This window comes from Rutidosis leptorrhynchoides, chromosome 1 (genome assembly GCF_046630445.1).
Source record: "Rutidosis leptorrhynchoides isolate AG116_Rl617_1_P2 chromosome 1, CSIRO_AGI_Rlap_v1, whole genome shotgun sequence".
Taxonomy (NCBI): domain Eukaryota; kingdom Viridiplantae; phylum Streptophyta; class Magnoliopsida; order Asterales; family Asteraceae; genus Rutidosis; species Rutidosis leptorrhynchoides.
In genome coordinates, this window is record NC_092333.1 from 496,027,190 (window position 1) to 496,035,720 (window position 8,531).

Below are 8,531 nucleotides of genomic sequence, written 5' to 3' on the forward strand. Positions count from 1 at the left end.
TAGATAATTCCATTTTAATAACTCAAAAATACGTTTTATATACCTTTTATGTATTCAAATATGGTCCCATTCTATATTAAAAGTTAAAGATAGAGTACACATTTACGTACAACGATTTTGCCCCCTCGACAAATTGTATCAGGTTCCGCCACGGATTGAGGGTGCACACTGGAACTAAAAAATAAGCTCAAGTGTATAACAATTAACAAGCCTTGGATTCGAGTGGGACCTTTTATTGAGGGTGCACACCCGAACTAAAAAATAAGCTCCAGTGTATAACAAGCCGAAATCAAGCTAATAGGAAGTTAGGAACTATACTTGAACTTTATTTAGATTTGCTAAAGTTGTGTTCTCCCGTTTTTATATTTTGGAGCGGAAAAAAATGCGATGGAGATAAACGGTGGAACAAATGTAATATAAAATAACATACATACATGTGTTAAAGAAAAGAAAAAAAATATAAGTGAAATAAACATTTTTACAAATTTTTTTTTCTTTTAACTTTATTAATTATTTTTAACTTCATAAACTCTATAACTACGGCCAAAGTTAACACTTGATTCTCGATTTTTTTTTTCTTCAGTGGAAAAGAATGGAAAAAAAGAGGATGCGAGTGTTTTACTATCCTTCCCAATTTGTCCAAATATGAACGGAGAGTGTTGTTAACAAAAAGTTAATGTAATATCCTTCCTAATCCTTTACTCTCCTTTTCCTTTCCGCTTAAATAAAAAACTCGATAATTACTATTATTTTTTAATCCGTCTGTTTCCTTTTCTTTCTATTCAAAAAAAATCCCGGGTAGAATATCGATAAAATTACGCGGTTGGTTCTAATGTTCTTTTTCTTTAATTTTGATCTAGATGGCGTTAAAGTATTTACGTGTAACATGAATGACCCCGACACTAACGATCGTTATTATTTCTCCATCAAGTACAATCATGTGTGTGACACATGAGGGTATTTTCGTCCTTCCTCTCTTTAAACTGTCTTCATCATTTTCACCTTCTTCATTTTTCTAACTTCTTCCCTAACATTAAAAAGATTTAGAAAAACAAACATGATATACAATTTGAAGTAAACTTTTAACAAATCTAAATCTATATCTATAAATCATTACAAATCTAAACCTATATCTATTAACAAATTTAAACTTATATCTAAATTCTCACGCCACTTCCTTCGTCGCTTTCCACCACCATAACCATCATCGTCCACCGTCCCAACCACCTAACCCAATTCCCTTGATTTATTTCCTTGTTCTTGCGACATCGATTCATGGGTCACCAACAAATTTAAAACAAGCTTCAATCTTTATTTATTTATTTTTTTTTTTGTACATATTGTCATATTTCACATCGGAATATCGAATCTGTATCTCAGATCGTTAATTGTTTTGATGCACTTTTTATCTTCGAAATCAAGTTCTCACACTTAAAAAGAGAATAAGAAAGAAGGATGTTTACTTGTTTGAAAACTATATGTATTTATTTATGGGGAATTTCCGAGGTAGCATTATTGGGTGTTTTAATATAATGTCGTAAACAGCAGGAGACTGATTCATGAAATTTTTTTTCAACTGATTTGAAGTTTGTAAATGTATTGATCAACTAGTTAAAAGACTCGTGAATTCACGGGTTTGTTCATGAAAAAAATATAAAATATAAAGTGTTTAGGTGTTTAATATGTACTATATATGTTGTAACATTCTACATCAATTATATTCAATTGGTTTTAACATTTTACAAACCTTAACATATAGCATTACAACTAATACTTATAACTGAAATTATAGACCAAACCAATTCTCTTTAACCACACACTCATCTCTCCGTCTCATGTAATCACTAATAACTTTTCGCAAGTTATACAAAAATCACAAAACATTATGTCTATGCCGTCTAACTTAATCTTATCACCAATCGAGGAGCCTCACTTTACAACATAACCCATCCAACATAAATTAATCATTCATCTCAAACAAACTCAAATAATAAGATCAGAAACATTAAAAATTTCAAATCAATATACATATCATACCTAACAATTGTCTCGTCTCCTTTAACCACCTTTCCTCTACTTGCATCAAGCTTCATTCGCTCATATTGAATCGTTTTCATAATTAAATTCCAAGAACTATTGTACTTGTTGCTCTCATCCGTAAAGGTAACCTCATTAGACCCTACCTAATTCATTTGATCGTGCCTCAACGCCTCCATATCTGAAACATTGCCTTGAGCAATCATAAAAAATATATAAATCACTATTCGTTGCTCATTATAATAGCCACAACCAGATTCATTATAAGTCACAATGATAGCATACCGGCATCATCAATAAATTACTGTACATAATACAAAAATTAAAATCAGAACAGAATAACAATATGTATGGCAGCTAAGTTTCATCATCTTGCTTACTACCATAATGTATAAATACCTTAAAATAAAAAAACTTATAAAGTAAATTTGACAACTAAAGTACAACAGAGATGATAAAGCATTATAACTAAAAAGTATTGTGAACACAAACTAAATGGACTAATATAGATATTATTGTAATCACATAGTTTATGTATTGACTCAGATTAATCATAGCAAATACCAGACTATATAAGATATTCAACATACATCAAAAGAAATTCATGTGAAAACAAACATAGCCAAAAACAATAATAATAATAATAGCCAAACTGGTTGAATTAACCATGTGCCAAAAAACCACATACACCAATACTAATCAACATTATTGCAACTGCAAGTATAGGCTGATCGAACAGAAACGAAAAGAAAGCCTGATGGAAGCAATGTGAATCCATAAGGTTAAAGCTTAAACAAATGCAAAATTTATAGGAAAAAAACACTTAAAAGATGTTTTGAAACTCTCAGTGTGCATCATGAAGGTTAATAACCACTACTTCATACCATTTTATAGGGGAAAAAACACTTAAAACATTTTATGGAACATGAGTTACATAAATATCTCTTGACATCTAAAACTTTCGAGGCGTCGATTATCAATAAAAAAGAGACTGACTTATGCATTATTACTAAATAGCCAAATTATAGGTACCTTCAAATTTTACTTAAATACCACAAATTTTTTAATCGAACAAAAACAAAGGATGTACTTGCAAAACATTGTCAAACACCGAAAATAAAACCTTTTTCACAGTTGCTTGCATCTTCTGAGTCTGCAAAATTACAAATCCTTAAAAAGTTGAGTAACAATGTAAAGTAAGAACAATAAATTATTAACTTTAAAGCTGTACCAATCCTCTCATCCATAATGAGCATGTTAAGTTGAAAGAGTAGTCATCCACAATCGAAGAATGTGAACCTTCAATTTCCATATGGTATCAAGACTTGCAATGACCAGTGATGGTTTAAATGAAAAAATAAAACAACTTAATAAAATGAAACCCATAAACCCCCATAAACAATGGCACAACATATAGATTAATTACAATCTATACACATCCTACACCATTGGTAAATGACATTTTAATTAAAAATTGCAATTTACACCATTCGGACATTCATCTAACACCATAAATAATTTAACTTTAGCCAGTTTTTGGATTAAGAAGCACATAAAAATAACACAAAAAATTAGCCAATAGATTAATAAAGAGAACTAATGATGTGAGCAATCAGTTAATACATACCACATGGTTTTTTTCATTACTCGGCAACTCTAACAGGCTTGGAACAATTTCTTTATTTCTACTTTTGATCGAGACAGACTGGACTTGCTATAAACATGTCCAGAAACCCTGTTTCAAAACTCATAAACAAAATAAACATCAATAAAAGTAACAAATATTGTGAGTGAATAAGCTATCAAGAAGTTAACAATAAAGTTCTGGTCCAAGAATAAGATCACTTTAGCATAGTTAGATTCTGAAAAACTATATATCTTCTAGTGAAATTGATCACAAAAATGAATCTTGTGATGATATCAAACATAATTATCGGGGAACAATAAAAGGTTGACCCACATATATTATTGCATTGATACAAAAAAAAACCCATATCATAGACAGAGTAGCAAACCAAACCCAAATAAGCTAAATGGTGACAAAAATGACCCATTCCTTTATTGTTGCAGTAATCTTGGCCCAATAAACTGAGTAAATATGAAATTTCTATTTTATCAAAAGAAAAAAACAAACCTTGCCTTCAAGAATCATTGTCATGGTGGTACTCAATGCATCGCAGAGGCATGAAAGTGAATACAAAAAACCTAAGTAAGAATGTAGCCAAATTCATCCTCCACAAATAATAATATTCCAACATCCATCAATTTTCACCAGGATGCTTGAAATCATCAACAGTGCCTTCATCTGGTTCATGACTCATGGGTTAAAAAAATATAAAAGTGATGACTTACTTGGAGGATGATATACAAAATTCACAAAGACATATTATTCAATGTGGGATTTGACACGGAGAATATAGCAGGTTTATGAGAGTCGTCAGTTAACAACAACTACAACATGGTCCAGTTAAGAGATTTGAAATAATAAAAAATTTAAAAGCTTTGTATTTTAACTTGAAATCTTGCTCATCGACACTTCGACTATGAATCTGCCTGTATATATATATACCAAAACAACAGAAAAATAAGAAGTCAATATACTCCGTAAATACTAACCACAATTCATTATCTTCATTTATGTATTCTGTTATATTTCCCGTTGCATATATTGTAACCTAACAAAATCAAACACCAAATATACATTTCAAAAATTAGTAAGCAACACAATCAAAACTTCATCACCAAGAGGCAAAAGAGTAAAAAGTACTTCGTATACCTCTGGGTATTGAATCTGAAGTATAAGCAGTAGAGTTTCCTTTAGGTATACTTGGGCCTAAAAAACCTAACGCACAAAATCAGGTTGTAATTGAAAAAAAAAAAAAAAAAAAGTTCAAGAAGAAGACTATAACTTGCTGATGAAGCCAGAAGATGATGAAAAGATGCATAATTTCTTGAAGATCAACGGACTAATATAATCGATTGGCAGCGTGGTGCGATGGCGGAGGTGGTGGCGGCTATAGATTGTACTCCGTAGCAGATAGAGTTCATCATCTTCTGGCGGATTTGTGAAGAGTGATTAAAGAATTGTTTTTTGTTTTTGTGGATTTGTAAAGAGTAATGGAAATGATTGAAATGGGTGTGGAGCAGTAATTGAGAAACCCTATAAGAAGAGTGCTCTGCAACTTTGAGAGGCTCAAAAAATTAAGCGGTATTTTACTCATTTTTATTTCACATACTTCTATTCAGTTTTTTAAATTTGAAATTTGAATGTATTATACCTATTTCAGTATTTTAAATTAGATTAGTTTGATAATTTATAATGTTTTGATTTAATTATAAAATAAAATACTTTATGACATCAGCATCATGGTCTAAAAGTTTTTATTTTTTATTTTTGATTTATTCTAAAGAAGAAGAAAATACTATATATAACATCACTTTTTTAGGCTAATACAAGAGTAGAATAGATTTTTTTGATGTTGGAACTATTTGATTGATTTGTGATTAGATTTGGTTGAGTTTTAAATTGAGTTTGATTTGTTTAGGATATATGAATGTGAATAAGGTTTGGTTCAGTTTTAATTTGAATAATTTTTTAAGATCTGTATTGCTGAAGATCTACGGAAAAGGGAAAGATGTTGAATTGACGAAAATACGCTCATGTGCCACAAACATGATTCTACTTAACATAGAAATAGTAACGATCACTAGTGTCAGGGTCATCCGCGTTACAAGTGCAAACGTTAAGGTGATTTAGATCAAAATTAAAGAAAAGTGTCACCTATGGAATTTTTGATAAACGTTAGGGATCAACCGCGTAATTTATGTCCAATAATAACATTTAGTTGTATACATATTATTATTTAGAAAATAAATAGAGAGAGACGCTTATATTTTCATTGCTTTATGTTGTGTACCACAAACAATAATGTTGGTTATAAGATAACATGAGGAGGAGTAAGAAGAATATTAAATACAATTAAGATAAATACACTGGTTTTCTTTTCAATCCACACAAATATAGACGCAAATTATTGTTAATTAGAATCTTATATACTTACCTCCCTAATCCTCTATTCTCATTTTCACTAAAAACAAAAAATTAAATAAACAAACAGCTCCACATTATGTCTACCAGATTGTCAAAAAAAAAAAGTTATGTTATATAAAGGGATCTTACCACTATATATATATATATATATATATATATATATATATATATATAGGATCAAGAGGGAAGTAACCAATCGGGAGGAAGCAAAACTTTTTTTTTTCATTTTTTGAAAAAACTTTGTTCACGAATATTATAGATTGGATGAAAATATGAACATTTAATAAAGACACTTTGTGATAAATCTTTTTATTTTGACGGAAAAACGCTCGAAGAAGTAATATATAACAATTATCGTGTTTTTCGAGCGTATGTTGAGGTTTTAGATATTAGGGTTTATAGGGTTTAGATATTAGGGTTTAGAAATTTAGGGTTTAGTGTTTAGATTTAGGATTTAGATTGAGTTTTTAACACGAACGGTTTAGAGTTTAGGGTTTAGGGTTTGGTGTCTTGGGTTTATGGAATAAACCCAAAACACCAAACCCTAAACTCTAAACCCTAAACCCTAAACTCTAAATCGGGCTATGTAGCGACCCGACAAAATCGTCATTGACGGCGCCGTCTACTTAGGTCCCGTTACGTGGTCATAAGTCTTTAAAACAACGTTTGACCAAAAGTATGTCGCATTCATTTCAAAAGTAAAGATGTTTCAAGGTTTACAAGGTAGTTCGACAACTAGTTACATAACAAAGTTTAAAGTACAATTTAAACATATGCGACACAAATGAAAGTAGCCAAAAGACGCTCCATGTATGCATGTTTACTCGACATCCAAGCAAGTATCAAAAGTAATGAGCGGAAGCATGTATCCCACAAATGTTCAAGGACCTGAGAAAAACATAGAAATCTGTCAACGAAAACGTTGGTGAAATCATAGGTTTGAGTAAGTAAGTACAAGTGAACCACAAGATTTGCAACAATGATATAATAGTAATACATTCCAAAAGTTTGTTTCACGAGCACCCAATTATCAATGCTTAACATTCCTTCCATAGAACCCCATCACAATAGTGTTAGAACATACACTGTTTCTCGAAAATATATTTCATTCGTAAACGGTAGCGAACCGTTTGAATGAGGGTTTGTCAAACCCATATGGCCATATAACATAAGTTCTCGCTTACACCCGGCAAGTGTAACTAATGATAATCGAATTGAGGATTTTTGTTCAAACTCGTATGTAGAATGCTTGTTTACCTGTACTTGTGTTCACTTAGTAAAAAGAAACGTTTATGTTTTTTCATCCCAAATGTAAGTGCAAAAGAGTAAAAATGGGACTATGATCTCACCTTGAGCGCAAGAGCAAATAAGTACTTCGACGAGTAACGTGTGCAAAGAACACTGCTAGTCTTGACCTAAACAAATAGGTTGTATCAATAACGATAGTCACGATTGGTCAAAGATGTTCAATTAGTCATATGGCTCGTTAAGACTCGATCATAATAGCGTGTGAATCAAATTGTCATGTTTCATGCAAGGTACAAGTATAAAAGCATGTTAGAACAATTGCACAAACATTTGGTTAAGTTTGATTAAAAGTCAACTTAGGTCGGGTCAAAGTCAACGAAAAAGTCAACACGTTCGGGTCGGGTCCCGAACTATTTTTCTGAGGTTTTTAATCATATATGAGCATGTTAGAACAAGTTACATGTGAATCGGAGGTCCATAGTATAGCAAACATTTTCCGTAAAATGACCAGCGAAGACAGAAGCCTGCCAGTGTATCTGGACGGCGTCCAGATTGTCTGGACGGCGTCCAGCTTTGAAGGCTGAGACGGCGTCCAAAGATCTGGACGGCGTCCAGATTTGAAAACTGGGATGGCGTCCAAGGATCTGGACGGCGTCCAGGTCCGTATTCAAGTCTGATGCAGAAAACTCCTAAGTTCACGAACCAAAAACCAAACTAACACATTTTATGATCCGCAAACAACCAAAACATGTATCTTATATCATCGGAAAGGTATTTTGACGAGGAAAACGAATAGACACATTTCAACGAGTAATTCAACACTTACAACAACCCAAACCGCATTAAACGTTCATAATCAAAGGTTCAAGTTCTAAAAACGTATTTCATGATTCGGGCAACCAATTTACATGTATGATATGCCGTTTCGAAGGTAATCAAACACACATTGCAACAAAACACTTATCAACAATATTTCATAGCATTTGATACATCAAAAGTTCATATAAAGCTTATCAAACCCTAACCAAAATCTCAAAACCAATAATCATGTTAATGTAAGGTTTTCATGTCAAGCAACACACCAAAACGAAGCTAATGAAGTAACTAACACTTTGAACACACAACCATTAACATCTAAACACATTTCATCATCCAAAATCAAAGATTTAGCAAGCTCTTTTTCAAGTTCATGCTA

General features: G+C 31.8%; 2 long non-coding RNA genes across 3 annotated transcripts; both read right to left on the reverse strand.

Annotated features, from left to right (window-relative positions):
• Positions 1-1,752: 1,752 nt before the first annotated feature.
• On the reverse strand, positions 1,753-3,421 carry LOC139875669 (uncharacterized). Of its 2 annotated transcripts, none has more exons than XR_011767936.1 (3): positions 3,269-3,421; positions 3,132-3,190; positions 1,753-2,230 (listed from the first exon to the last, which is right to left on the reverse strand). It is a non-coding gene; the product is annotated as an uncharacterized lncRNA (long non-coding RNA). The 2 variants fall into 2 exon arrangements; XR_011767937.1 differs by having other exon boundaries at positions 1,753-2,341.
• A 241-nt stretch (positions 3,422-3,662) lies between these two features.
• On the reverse strand, positions 3,663-4,915 carry LOC139875676 (uncharacterized). Its single transcript, XR_011767938.1, has 4 exons — positions 4,814-4,915; positions 4,654-4,712; positions 4,172-4,342; positions 3,663-3,772 (listed from the first exon to the last, which is right to left on the reverse strand). It is a non-coding gene; the product is annotated as an uncharacterized lncRNA (long non-coding RNA).
• Positions 4,916-8,531: the final 3,616 nt, after the last annotated feature.